Below are 15,144 nucleotides of genomic sequence, written 5' to 3'. Positions count from 1 at the left end.
CTGTGATGGTCCCATGAGCAACCCAAATCATATCTTTGAGCAGCACCTGCATAACAATTCATTTCATGTCCCTCATTTTAGATAGAAAATTATCTTTCTCCCAGTCAAATCTGATATCAATTGTCATTTATTACCACAAATTATTGCAATTGGAGCTGGCTGGCTATTAATGGGCTCTAAGAAAGTGAATTGATGTTTAATTCAAGCTGCCATTTCATGATTTAGTCATGACTTGTGTCCTTCAGGCCAGTGGCAAAGGTGCTGTGCAAAATGCTCTGTCTGAGAGCGCGGTGAGCCGCCCAGCTGGGGCTGAGGCTCCGGGGTGCAGTTCATCACCCTGGCACACCTGGTGGGGGAGAAGAGGATTTATTTCTTGACTGAAAGGGCACAGCAGTGTGAGCAGATAGGCTCACTGGGGAAAGAGCATCAGCTCTTCTCTGATCCTCCATGGACACAAGGGCACAGCTGCCTCACCATGGTCTGCACCACAGGCTGCAGGGGAATCTCAGTGCTGGCACCTGGAGCACCTCCTCTCCCTCTTTCTTCACTGACCTTGGCATCAGCAGAGTTATTTCTCTCACACGTTTTTACTCCTCTCTTCTCTGGCTGCAATTGCTTCTGCAAAATAACATTTTCCTTCTCAAATAGCTTATCGCAGAGGCATTACTGCCGTGTCTGATGGGCTCAGCCCTGGCCAGCAGCAGGTCCAACTTGGAGCTGGTAAGATTTATTTGTTAAACCTCATTTATTATATTAATTTATTTATTAAGCTTTATTATTTACAGGACTTGATTTTGAGATAAAGTTCAGGGACCACAATATCACAAAATAATTTATATTCCATGTTTATCTCTTCAGTCCCCGTCATCAAGTGTGACAATGTACATCTCCTGCTTCCTTTGTTTTTATCACACCAATCTTAAAAGAAACACAGACTCCTTTTAGAAGCCTTACATCATTAGCCATTCAGCAGATTGCACTTGCTAAGCTTAAAGGGGTGTGGGGGTGTTGAAGAATGTTGTGATTATTGTTGTGAAGTCTTTTGTGGACCCACACATCCCACTTTGGTCCTGACTTGGAGTTCTCAATGGTGTTACTCTATGAAGCAGTCTCAGCAGCTGCTGTAAATTGCATTTCCCTTGTTCCAGCTCAGGCTATGTCACACCACCCATTGAATTGAGTGGGAAACCTACGTCTGTGCTGGGAATCGTGACTAAAAAGCTGATCCTGTTTAAAAATAAATATTTTGCAGAGTTTTTTTTTTAGAGGTGAGGCCAAAAGCACCAACTCAATTCACAGTGTGGCAGCACAGAATGGTTGCTGCAGATCCATGATGTACCAGGGTTCCAGGTGGGCAAAGGAATGTGCTGAAGGAATGAGGGGGCAGAGATGCACTGCTGCTTGCCACAAAGCTGCAGCCTCATGTGGAGACAGTTCTCATCAGCTGCTGCTCTGGTCTCCTTTCCCTGCCCTTTCGTGCCCACCCACCATGCTACCACCTGTGCTCCACTGGCACAAGCAGCTTCACGACTGCTGAGCCAAACAGCTGAAAAATGACTTTGCAAAAAGGTGGGTTATTTGTCATCCAAGTAAGTACAGTGCTCCTGCTCACCCTGTGTTGCACAAATGACTCTGCTGGCACATTTGGTGGGCAGATCAGGAGCAAAGCAAACGCTGAAGATGGATTTGGGAAGAAATATGGATTGACTGTCTTGTTAGTGGCAATTAGAAATGTACACAATACAAACATACTTGAAATGTGTACAGCCCAGGAATCATATTCTGTGCTTCCCATGTTTCAAAGGCCCTACCATGTCTCACATGGAGACATCAGAATCCCCCATGCAGCGCTGGTATTGGGAATGTTTGGACTTGTGATACCTCCAGGGTATTCTTGTGTGCCCCCATCCCTACTCTGGAGCCCAAACACACAAGACAAGGCTGCTTAGCAGGTTTCCATGTCAGCTTTGTGTGTTTGTGCCTTTCCTCCCCTCACTGTGGGCAGAACAGGTCAGTGATCCAGCCCTGCCCATGAGCTCAGGCACACACATGGATAAGCTGTGGAATTGACACCTGTGGGTGCCCCTGGGCCCTGTGTCTTGGCAAGGTGTCTGTAGCCTGTGTGCCAGCAGAGCCCTGCAGGGGTAGGGATGCCAGGTCCCTCCTGCAGCCCTGGAACAGGCAGGGCAGGGTCCCCTCAGGCATGGCAGGAGCTGCTCATCTCCCCACAGGAAGGCACATCAGAAAAATCCTCTAGAAAACTCTTGAGCCAGTTCCTGTCCTTAACTTGCTGAAGCAAGTCAAATAATCCCCATGTTGCTCAACACTGCTCCAAAACTCTCTTGGACCATATAATTTTTCAGTTTAAAGTAGTTTGTTCCAAACTGGCTATAAATCACAACAGGCTGTGTTGTCCCCCAAATCCCTCTCAGGCCAAGAACACCCAGGTGGATCCTTCTGAGAGCACTTCCAGCTCTGAGGGCAGCAGAGTCCAGTGGCATCTAATGTGGGTGAAGTGCTGGTTCATCCCATGGCCATCAAAGGCACAGAAGCTCCTGATGGTAGCAGGACACCAGAGGGAGGCTTGGACAGCTGGGCACTGCCTGCATGCAGAGGGTGTGAGGGAAAAGGCAATCCACTGTCATCCACTGGGCATGAGATACACTCCATGGCAAAGCCTCTCCGAGGTCACCTGCTCACAGGGACAGCAAATGTGGGCTGCAGCCTCCAGACCCAGCTCTGCAGCCTTCTCAGGAGGCTGCTCTGGAGGGAGCAGGAATTAAAAAGATCCATCGATGCAGGGACAGCAATTACTGCCAGGTGATCCATTCATCTGGGGAAAAACTGAGTTCAGTAGTTGTAATCTTTTGTTGGTTTTATGGAAGGGAACACACTTTTGTCCATCTTCAGAACAGAATGGTGGTTAATTTCTCCTGGAAGACGGAGAGATGCTCAGAGACCATTAAGGAGACTACAGCTTTTCCTTTAGTACAGCCTGCACTATGGATCATTTTCCTGCAAAAGAGGCTGAGTGTCTGCATCCAGCCTGGAGCAAGATGTAATAAGCAGCTATTAGCATCATGTCTGCAGGTTGCTGAGCACCGCGCTGAGCTGGTTGTCAGCTCTGCACCAGGTTCCTGCTGCCTGCTCTCTTTGAATGGAAAAGTCCTTGAAATCCATCTGCTTCTTAAAATGGAGAGTTCTGATGAAACTCACCTGACTGTGACTATGCTATAGGACAAATTTGATGCTTTGGTTTGCAAGTACACTCCTGTATTGCCTCTGTGCTCACAAACTTCCATTTTCAGTAAGGTGCACATTGATGACTTGGATTTTACTTCACTGCTGCTTAAATTACCGTGCTAGCCCATGCCTTGGAGTGGCTTGTGCTGCCAGGCTGCCTGCAGACTTTGACACCATCTCATTCCCTTCATCTTGGCATGCTTGCATCAGCTATAAGCAGGGGGAAAGAAAAAATACTTGTGGTAGTGGGAGGAGGAGATTTCTTTGTCTCTATCCAGGCCGTGCTTCTGGGGTGTAGAGGGAAAGCTTGAATGCAAACTCAGAGAAATCCAGATCAACATAAACCAGTGACCACATGGTTTTCTGGGTTATTCAGGCTGGATCTGTTGCAAAGTCTCAGCCTGATGGACAGGAAATCTGCTGATAATTTTCTGTACTGTATGTCATGGCAGAGGGAATTGCCAAGTGAACTGGCACTTTCTGGATTTTGCACAAGCAAAAAGCAGAGGCAGGAGGGAAAAGCCAGCCATGGTGTCTTGCATGGAGAAATTGGGAAAAACTCTGTTCTGTCTTTCTCTGTATCCTCACCAATATTCCTGCAGCTTTTTCCATCGTCTGTCTGTGTCCCTTTCTTTAACACACACATATAAAAGCAGTTTTGGCAAGAGGCGGGATGAGGGATCGGAGAAGAATATTCATTCCCCTGCCTGGGTCTGTGGCTGCAGAAGAAGTGTTAATTTTTATTGCACAAAGAGAGTGCGGAGCAGCCTGGGTGAGGAGGGAGCAGCCCCAGGCGCCTGGCAGCGCAGCTGAGGTGCGAGACTGGGGCTGGTCCCTGTCGGGCGTCTGACGCTCCCTGGCTGGGGATGCAGCTCCGCACCGACGGCAGGCGCAGCATCCCCGCCTGCCAGAGCCGCGCTGACCTCCGCCGCCTTTGGCAAGGAGTGCGGGTGTCTGTGGGGCTCCATCTGCTTGCAGCAGAACAAGGGGAGTTGGTATTTAAGCACGGAACTGGCTCCTGTGGTTATTAATCTCTCCCTTCCTGCCTCCACCACAATCCTGTGCTTGCAGGGGACCACACACAAAAGAAAATCGTGCTTTCTCAGAAACTTCCCAGGGTGTATTTGATTTACAGAGCTGAAATTCTGGAAAAAATCGGCAAATGTGCGTCTGTTGTGGTATTTCCATCACAGCCCTTTCTGGTGTGTATTTTCAGTGAGTGCCCAGGTGAGCTCCAGCTCTTGAGCCTGTAGATGCTTCTCACAACCCCGCAGTGTTTAAGGGCAGACAGGAACCTCAAATGGCTTGGGCAGGGTGCCTGTCTATCGCAGGCAGTTGTCTGTGGATGCCAGAATAAAATACTGATGACCACACTGATGTCACACTGGGCTTGCTCACCTCTGTCTGCAGCCTGGTGATGGTGTGGGGGTACAGGCATCCAGCCCTGAGCTGGCAAGAGCCATTGCCTTTGGCACTCAGAGTTAATGGTTAAGCACCCGTGCTGGAGGTTTGTGCTCCACTTCCAGGCTGAATTTGTGTGGCTGCACCTTCATTCCTCTGGTTTTGCTATGGCTTTCTCCTCTCTGTCTGTTCCTTTGCAATTATTTTCTTCCTGAACAAAAGTTCATACAAATTGTAGCAAGGTCAGCTCTCCTTATCCTTTACAAGCACTTCATGTTTTTCACAGTGGTGTTTTCTCCAAGTCTTGAAATGTTTAGTTTGTTTTGTTTTGTTTTTTACTGTAATTTCTTAAATATTGAGCACCTTCCAGAATTGCAGAGGTGAGAAGTGGATACAATGATCAGTGTGCACAGTTAAAATACCCTTTTCAGCTCCTCTGGGTATGCAGAGACCATTTAGGCACACAGGGGACATGTTTTCTTGTTTTTCCCCGAATTCCTCATCCCTGCTTGGACACAGTCTTGCTGTCCTGCCCCCTTCCCTACTGCTCTGCATTTAGTTCCAGGCTTCAAAAGCCTTTTCTTTGCAGGGCTTGGCAGACTGAGGAGTCCGGCTTGGCTGTCCTGTGCCCTGCAGCTGCTCCTGAGCCCCTTGGAAAATGCTGCTCTCCCGGTCACCAGAGGGACTGCCAGCCCCTGTTGTGTCCTGTCGAAGCCACCGCGCCCTGCTGGGTGTCCTGGTGCTGCTGCTGCTGACGGCTCCTGCAGGAGGGACCAGCAGCCAGGTCAGCTCCCCTTTCAGGTGCTGAATTTTAATTCTTTTAGCATCTTTCTGAGGTGGAGCAATGCAAGTATCTGTCCAGGTAATGAAAAATGCAGGCAAAGGACAAGGGCCAAAGACTGTGACATGACAGAAGCCAAAGTGAAGGTCCCAGGGGCTCAGGCATCCTTCTGAGTGACTGAGCTCGCTGAGCCCCCGCTGTGTGATGGCTGCTGGGCTCCAGCTGCTCCTGGGAGAGCTTTGGGAAGGTTTTCAGCACTTTTTAAAGCACTCATGTAGGCAGTTGCTGTGCAAAAAAGCATTAGAAAATCTCCTGTTGCAGGAGCTCCCAAGACCTTTGCTCTTGCATGCCCGCACAGCCTAAGCATCTCCAGCCTTCAGAAGCAGCCTTCCCTAAATTGATGGATGCATAGTCCATCACAGGGACATTGAGTCAAATTTGCAGATAGCTGCAGCTTCTGTTAAATCCAGAGCCAAACTAGTTGTATAAACCAAAGCTGGCTTTCAGCTGGAGTCTCTTTATTCTGTGATAAATTCCTAAATGGACTGTCAGATTTGATATTCTCTCATAAATGTCCAATTAAGGAAAAATAAAACCTCTGCTTCATAAAATCCCTGACTGATAGTACTAATAAAATGTCGTAAATAACAATGAATGTTGCGATAATGCTTTTATAGACTAATTACCTTTCATTATCATTAGCACAGAACTGATAACCACCCGAACTAAGATATCTCAGAGTCATGGTGGCGTTGCCAGATGCAGGACAGGGAACAGCCAGGAGGAAAAGGAGAATGGAGGGGTATTCTTGTCAGCAGCTGGTTTTGGTGCCTTCCTCACCAGTTGCTGGGCTGGAGATGGCATTGTGGCCCTGGGAGCAGGGAGCCCTGTCCTCAGGCTCTTGGGAGTTCTCGGGCACAGCTTGCCCCACGTGTGGCCTGCCCTGTGGAGCATCACCCTTGCAGCAGGGACTGTGGCTTGCACCACAGCAGTCTGGGGAGCCCCAGCCCAGCCTCTCGCTGTGTTTGGGGCAGAAAGGAGGCAGGGAAGAGGGCAGAGCTCCTGGCCCAACTTGCTTGTCCCCAGGCAGGGATGGGGGCAGAGCTTTGTTGCCCAGGCCTCACACCAGGGAAGCAATTCCTGCAACTCACTCTGGCCCCACAACCCAGCTGTACAGGGGCTTCAAAGTTGGAGATGGTTCCCTGGAAATTATGTGCAAATATGCAAATGATTTCATTATGTTGCTGGCATGAAGTGGCACACACAGAGCAGATAAAAGCTTGGCAGCTACAGAGATGGGGAAAGCGAAAAGGAGTTCAAAGAGGGATGCTAAGCTTCCTCATCCTATTTTTGCCCTCTGTGTGAGTGAGTGAGGTAGGGAAAAAGACTCAAGGCTGGCCAGGGAAAGCATGATGCCTCCACCTAGCCCTCCATGGCTACCTCCAGTGTGCTTGGTTAATGCTAATAATAATATCCAGTTGAATGTGGATACTTTGGCTGGGATCTGTTCCTGTACCAAGTGGCATCTGTGCTGTGTTTGTACTACATATGGATCCTTCCTAGCCTTGTCCAGGAAATCCTGAGTGGTAGAGAAGGAGGCACCATGAGCTTCTGCTTTCTTTCTCCTCTGAAGCAGACAGCCAGGACTGGCAGTAAGAAAATACATTTTTTTTTTATATTCTTTTTGTAGGACTCTTTGTCCAGCGCAGTGGTGCCGGAGGTTTGAAGGGATGGGGCGGGACGTGTGAAGCACCTGGAGTTACCACATGGAGGAAGCTTTGAAAGCACACATGTAAATCTTCCCAGGATGTGCTTTTTTATCCCCCACCATCCACAGCTGGTGTCCCACTGCTGCTGGTGAGCTGCCAGCACTGGCCTGGTCCTGCTCTCACCCCAAGCTCCACAGCCCAGCCGGAGCCAGCCTGCTCCAGCATCCTCACCCCAACAGGCTGCTCCAGTTGGCCGTGTCCAGCCTCGTGCTGGGAGCCTCAGCAATCAGATCATTTAATAACCATCTCACTTCAGGCTGGTTTGTGTAAAGCATTTTACCTGGCTTTATTTCTCGCATTGCTTTGTATTCCTTCAAACTCCAAACCCGCAAATCGATGCGGTGCCGCTATTTTTGCCTCTAAAATGTTTACTCCTGGCTCTCTTTAGGACCTAAAAGGCTGAAAACTGCATCATAATTGTCTAATTAGTCCTAATGCTGCGTAGTGTTGACTGTTTAGTTACCATATATTGTGTACAGAACTAATTGTGGTGAAAGTAAATGAATGTGAAGGAAACAAACAAGCTACTAGAAAATAATTACTTGGAGTGTTTCTTTTTAGTACCTGTACAGCAGATTTCATTATAGTCAACAGCTTCTAAAGCTGCTTGAAATAGCGGTATTTGTCATTTTCATAGAAACTTGATAATGACATTAATTTATCTTAATGGTCTGTTCTATTGTTATAAATAGTAAAATTAGCTTAAATTGTCTTGCTTTTGCTGGTTTTGGATGGCTCCAAAGGGCCCCACAACAGCAGATGAGTAGATAATTTGGTGTGCTTGACAGATTTCCAATAATTTGTTATGTGGAACATGAGGTAATGCTAGTACCATTAATGTTCATTTTCCTCTAAATTCATTACTGCCCTTTTCCCTTTTATCTTTTTTAATGTCTGGGCCATTTTTCTATATTTCAAGTGGAGCTACAAAGCCTATTCATATTCAGCTATAGTAGCTATTAACATTCTGCACATAGAGAACATCATGTAGGAAAACAACTCTTTATGAAATGATGAGGCTGGTGGCTATTTATGCTGAAAAGTAGGCAAAATGGGTTGTTTGCTGGTATTAGGGATTGGCTGTAATTAAGTCAAATGTAATTTTAAAGAAATTTAAATGTTTTCATTTTTATAGCCAAGGTAAAACACAATTCAGGGAAATTCTAAGATGGTGTAAATGCATTAATAAAAACTATTTTCCCTGTTTTCTACTCCTCCTGATTAAACTTCACCGTGGATTTTATGCATGGCTCGTTATTTGCACAATATTTTCTACCCAATTTAAACCTAATTAGTCTTGGGGAAGTATTAAAATTAACGGTACTTTTATGTGGGTTTGCTGATACGGTAATGATCTGAACAAACAGAAGAGCTTTCCGTCGGGGAAGAATTATTTTTCCTCCTGCTCCTTTTCTTTCTTTTTTACCTTTGTCTGTAAACAACATCAGTGTCCCCTTCCCCTGCAGGTGCAGAGCCATGGAAGGAGAGGAAGGGAGGAGGTTTTGCCCTGCACATCTCACGGGGTGTCTGTGGTGTGTGTGCAAATCCGACCAGGAGGAGGGAGACGTGGGGCTGGCTGCCCTGGGGTGCCCTGCAGGGACACCTGGCACCACGGCCCCATCCTGTGCAGGAGCAGGGGCAGGCAGGGAGGGCAGGGAGAGGATGATGCCCTGGTGCTGCCTCCCTGTCCAGCCGGGTGGAAGCGGGATGATCTTTTCTGCTGGAAAGGGCTCAGTGAGCTATGGATCTTGGCAGGCTTCCATGGAAGTGTATTTTCATGAAATCTCAAACACAAAGTGCTCCTGAGTGATGGAAGTATTTTTGAAAACCTCAGTTGTTTTTTCACGAAAAGCTTGATTGAGAACAATCTTAATTTCTGTGTTATTTTTAATAACGAAATTATTTTATTTCATAGGATCACAGATGGTTTGAGGTGGGAAAGGACCTCTGGAGGTCATTTAGTCCAGCACCTCAAGCCAGTTCTCTAGGGCCATGTCCAGCCAGATTCTGAATATCTTCAAGGTGGGAGTTGGCATTTCTTAGTTTAGGTACAGCAGGCAACATGTGGCCCTGAGAAGCCATGAATTACCACAATAGTCAAACCAATGGATTATTTTTGTGTTTTAAATCACACTGCTCCTGGCTGATGTAAATGTCTGCCCTCTAAGCCCACATCCCAGCAGGGCTGCCGGGTTGTGACAGTGTGATGGTGGCCCTGCTCATCAGGGTTTAGGGCTCAGCTACGCCCCTCATCAGTCAGAGGGCAGGCTTTCCTGGCTGCTCTCAAAGCAGCCCCGCTCAGGGCCTTTTCATCTGACTATCTTGGAAAATCCCTGCTGTCTGTGGCAGGATCCCTCTCACTGAGCTTTGGACACTGTTGTGCAAAAGCTGCTCTGCCCATCCTCACTCCCCTTCAAGAGAGGGGGGAAGAGAAGCTGTGCCCACACTGTGAGTCATCTCATTTGGTTCAGACAATTGCACTAGGCTGGGATGAACAGTGCCTCAAAGTGCCAGTTTCCCTTCATGAAGGAGAAAGGGAGCCCAGGCTCCCTGGTGAGAACATTAGGTATCAGCATGAGACCTTCCTGTGCCTGGGCAAAGCATCCCTGTCCGTGTGCCTCACTCCCGGACCGTAGGTGGATTCCTCTGCTGCAATTCTTCCCCATCATGAAGGTCCTGGGTAGCCCAAAGATTGCACAGCTCTGTTTTACTTCTAGGTATGGGAGTACAGCATAATTACACAATGGCAAGTTTTTCCAGGCTTCCAAGGCTTATGTATCTTTCCAGGTTTGGGCTGAAGCTTACCTGGAGTCTCCCTGTAGGTGTATACTGCTCTTCCTGGTTTATATATATGAGTTTTAATTTACTTTATTTTGAAGATGTGCTTATTTTTAAATTTTGCAGATGTTGCTGAATTTTAAGAAAATCGCTTTTTTTTGGTCTGTCACGCTTCTGTACTGAGAAATGTATTGACTTGGCTGAGAATTTATAATTAAAATATCTGCTACTCAAATCTCCCTAAGACTCAGCGAGTGACAGTCAGACACACCTGGCTGAAGCTGGAATTGGCACATTTTGTTGTTGTTTGCAAGTGCCTGTCACAACATGCCAGGTTTGCTCCTTGCTCCCTGCTTAGCTTTTATCTGTTCCACAATGAAAAATAACGCTAAACAAAGGGGAAATTTGCATCACAAAGATGCATCTCTGTGCTCAACCTTTCCCCCCCTGAGATAAAGTAGACAGGTTTCCCATTTCCAGCATCAGAACCCACAGGACTGGTAATCAAACACTCTTAGCCCAGGTGAGCATCTCCTGGAAATGGGAGACAGAGGGAAAGCAATGCAGCCTCTGAAGGGTAGGGCTGACAAGGCATTTTCCCTAATCCAAGGAAGATGCCCATCTGCCTCCCATTTGGAAAACAACAGCCAAAGGATGAGCCTGAGCCTCACCTCTCGTTCACCCTGACTACCTGGAGTCCCTGAGAAGGAGCTGTGGCTGGTGCCCAGGAAGTTGTGGCCAGCCTGGGGCAGCCCATGGCCACAGCAAGGCCACCAGCACTGGGCAGGGTTGTGGCTGTGGGGCTGTCACCAGAGTGGCTCTGAGCAGGGGACTGGCAGCATTTAACCTTCTCTTCCAGCACTTTAGCACATGTGTGTAAAGGTTGATTTGCTGTAGAGCTCTGCACAGAGGAGTTTGTTTAGGGAGTGAGTTTTATGTGTAATTATATCTCCAAGAGCAGGCATTTGAGTGCCCCAGCCATGACCACCAGCAGTAGCTGAGGAGCTGTGGCTTCTTGTGCCGAATTAAGGCACAGTCATCACAGAGACCTCCTGTTGATAACCCAGGTGCAGCATGGTTGTGTGGCACATGAGACTGTGACACACACACAAAGATGGGGGTGTAGTTGATGTATTTGCTAACAGAATTAAGCAATCACAGCAATAAAGGAAGGATTTTCTAAAAGCAAACACGTCAGACTTCATTAGATTACGCAAGATTTCCTCTGCCTCATGGAAGATGGGATTGCAGCAGCAGCAGCTGCCAAAAGATGTTTCTGTGGTGCTTCTTGATTGACTCCACTCCTGATGAAAAACCTCCCTGTGCGTTCCTTGCCAACAAAAATAATGAGGCACAGACATAAAATCAAATAAGTGTAGACAGAAGCATTGCTGCTGGATGCCTTCAAAGCCTGTGCTGGGGGTGCCCCACCTGTCCTGGCTGCGCTCACAGCAGCAGCTCTGCTCCAGGGTGCTGGGGTCAGACCTTCCCAGGTAGATCTTGGTCCTCTGGAAAAGGTAGGCTGTATAAACAGTGAGGGAAAGGTGAATTAGGAGAGAAGGAAAAAAAAGAAAGCTGTCTGTGGGTGGTTTTTTTAACCTAGCTTAGGCTGATTTACAGCTGTAAGGAAGCAGAGCTGTGCCTTGAGGAGCTGCAGGTCTGGAAGGAGAACAGACAAGCAAAGCTCAGTCTTGCCCACCAGGCCACCCACAAGCTGCAAACCTTTAGGTAATTATCTTATATCACATGTAGCCTACACCATATAGGTAGTTTTAGTTAGTTATATGGGTAATTGTAATACATGGGCAATAAGTAACATATAGGCCATGAAAATATATTATTTATAAACATGCTAGAAAATTACCTACAGTGTCATGTCCTGAGGTTTATGTTGGTTACACACCCTCATTCTTGATCACATCCAGCCTGGCTGGGAAAGCAAAACATTGCCAAAACCTGTTATTGTGCAAGAACTGCTGTTACAAGTGGTTCTGGGCCCAGGCCAGAGATTTTGGGTTGTTGCTGGAGGTTGGTGCCTCTCACCCTTCCTGAGGAGGCAGGCAAATTATTGTATTTCTGGCAGAAACTTTAGGAGAAAGGGAAAAAAGAAGGTGAATGTTTCATTCAAGGAACTCTGTAACTCCATGCAAAACAGAGTTTCTTTAGATTGCTGTTCAGGTTGCTTTGGACAGCTGAGACTGAAAACAGAACTATTTTTGATGTCAGGGAAGGTAGTAAAACTTCCACAGGTGATGCCATCACCCAGGGAAAAGGCAGTATAACGGGCACTACTGGCAGATGAGCAGCTCCTGCAGGACACAGCATGTGGGAGCAAGGACCAAGCCTGCACCCTGGGAGGACAGCCCAAGGGAAGGATTGCTTGGGCAGGAGGGAGAATGTTCTGGATTCTTCTTGCCTTGCCAAAGGAACCGGGATCAGGGAGCAGCCGTGGTGTCAATCCCAGGGAACTGCTTGTGCCACTCAGTGCCTTTTCTGCTGCAGGATCACAGTGCAAAGGCGTTCAGTGGATGGGAGATAAACCTGGGGACGCTGAAATAGTGTCTGTAAGGGCAAGGTGGCTCTGCAGTACATCTGATCCATGGGAAGAGTGTCTGAACCTGCTCTGGAACTCCTGTATCCCCAGGGCAGAGGAGCAGTGGGATTGGTTTCATTGTGAGAGGTGCAGAGCTGGATCCTGGTCCATCCTCCACCCATTCAGATGAAAAAGGCACTGGGGACAGAGGGATCACTCGCTTTTCCACTCCCCTGGAGAAGGATGCACTAAGCACACCTCGGCTCTGTCAGCAAGAATCTGTGAAAGGAAGCTGATGCAGCAGAAATGTGTGAGCTATTTTGCCCCTGCCTATACTGGGATGTAGGAGAGGGGCTGGCTCCTCCCTCCCTGCTATGGGCTGCAACACACCAGCAGCGCTCCAAAACTTGCCAGCTCTCAGAGGCTGAGATGGAGTTGGAGATGGAGTAACTGAAACTCAGCAAGTCTCAGAATATTTGTTGTTCTGCCTTGCACGAACTCACACAAATCTGTTTTTCAAGGTTTATGGCAAAACCCCCTCACGGAGCTCAGCCCAGGCTAGAGCTCCTTTCTGCATCATTAATTCCTTGACTTGTTTTTCTTTTTCCAGAGTTCTCTGCAGGTCATTCTTTTCCAGTGCAGCAAAGGATGGAAGAGCACATTGAAACAATTATTGATAAATAGCTGCATCTCAAAGCTACACAGAGCCATTATTTCTCAAAGATGCAAACACAAAATGATTTTGCATCGTGAGAATTATTTTCCTATTTGAAACACAGAATCTCTCTCAAATAGCTTTAAAACCCTCATTGTAGTGGAGCATCCCGTTTGTTCCATTAACTACTCACAGAGTCAACTGAAGAACCACTGTTATTAATTTCAATGGAACGCTAAAATGCAGTTCATTTGCTGTAATTGCAGGCCCATCACCTAAAGACCCAGGAAAAGCTTTTAATCCGAGGCATTTTTAGAAGGGTATGATTACATTAGATATCTTCATAAGGTACATAATTACCCGGGCACCAATGACAAAGAAACACAAAGAGCCAAACTTCCCAGGCTGTTAGAGAGTGGGCCCTGCCTGCCAGCCTGAGCCCATTGGTGTGTGGGGTGCTGGGGTGGGCTCCAGAGGTGGGGCACCTCTCCAAGAACCAGCTGTGGTGGGTCCCAGTCTTGGCCCAGATGGGGAACAGAAAATCCAGCAGTTGTCCTGGTGCCACCCTGAACCCCCAGCTCAGAGCAGCCTTTACACCTCCCTGTGTGCTACCTGTCAGAGGATGAGGCAGGGATACCCTGGGAGCCTGGAGGAGGCATTAGTGGGCTGGAAGATGCCTTGGAAAAAAAACACTTGAGGCAGTTGTAGAGAATCTGCCAGGGGATGTTGAAGGGAAGCAGCAGTTATAGGGGCTGCAGAGGGACAATGGTCAGGAAATACGCAAAAGGGCCAGAAAAAATGGTGGAAAGTTTGGGAAGAAATATCTGAAGCTAAATGTTATTTGGTTTAAGGATGACAAAGACTCTGTGAGGTGCAAAATATTCAGCAGAATGAAATTTCACACCAAGGTGAAAACCACAGATGGGTTGGTGTGGTTTTCACCCTGGGGTGAAAACAGGAGAAAACCTGCTGTTTCTGGAGAGCTAACCCCGGATCCCTGACCAGCTCCACAGGATGGCATGAGGGCTGCAGTGGCACGGTGGCTCCTGGCCTGTCCTGACTGCCCTCTCAGCCACCACCCCGTGCCAAGCTGCCAGCCCTGCCAGCCACACTCACACACAGCCAGAAGGGTTGGAATTTGAGGTCTTTGGCACCCTGACTCTGCTCAATCAAAACAAACCGCACAGCACCTCTGGCACGTCTGGGGGAAGAGGCAACTCCAGCTGGAGGGAAGAAGAAAGGAAAACCTTCAATTTTCCTTGGCTGTTTTGCTCAAGGAGGCACAGCCACAATCATCTGGTGGGACTCCTCAAGGCGGCTGCGGCCTGGAGGTGTCCTGGCAGGACTTGCAGCCATGGGCAGAGGTTCAGTGCAAGACCATGACTCCAAGCAGGTCCTTTGTACTCACAAACCCGACTCACAGAGGAAATTCAGATCTGTATGAACACAGAAATGCCAGAAAATCAACCCACTTAAATCAGGCATTTAAAATGCATTAACATCCCTTTCCTTTGGCTCTCGGCTTCAGTCCTCTCTGGCTTTAAGCACTGCTGGATGCTGAGCACTGGCTGCAGCAGTGGAGGGGCAAGAGAGCTGAAGATGTTTCTTTCCAGGGGTTTTGCCAGTAAAGAGGAGCCACCCCTTGCTGCATCCTGCAACAGGGGACACTTTAACTGATTGCAAAAAGAGTTAAGTGTACTTAGAACCTTGGTAGATGAGGGCTAAGGTGGGTAATAGCCACAACAGAAGTAGCTGCTTGGGAAGCAATTTAATTAATAGAAATGTAAGAAACAAAAAGGTCAAGCCTTGCCTCTGCTGTGCTGCATTTAATCTGCACATGTACACAGGACTTCAGCCTCGCGGGGGTTGTTTTTTTTTTCAGCTGGCTCATTTCCCCAAACACGATAGCATTTTTTAACTTTAGTGGATGACATTTTGTAATATGTTTAAGGATCTGTAATATTTTATGCTTACAGCTTTTTGC

The sequence above is a fragment of the Zonotrichia leucophrys genome, chromosome 1, assembly GCF_028769735.1.
Source record: "Zonotrichia leucophrys gambelii isolate GWCS_2022_RI chromosome 1, RI_Zleu_2.0, whole genome shotgun sequence".
Taxonomy (NCBI): domain Eukaryota; kingdom Metazoa; phylum Chordata; class Aves; order Passeriformes; family Passerellidae; genus Zonotrichia; species Zonotrichia leucophrys.
Note: the sequence above shows the minus strand (reverse complement) of the source record.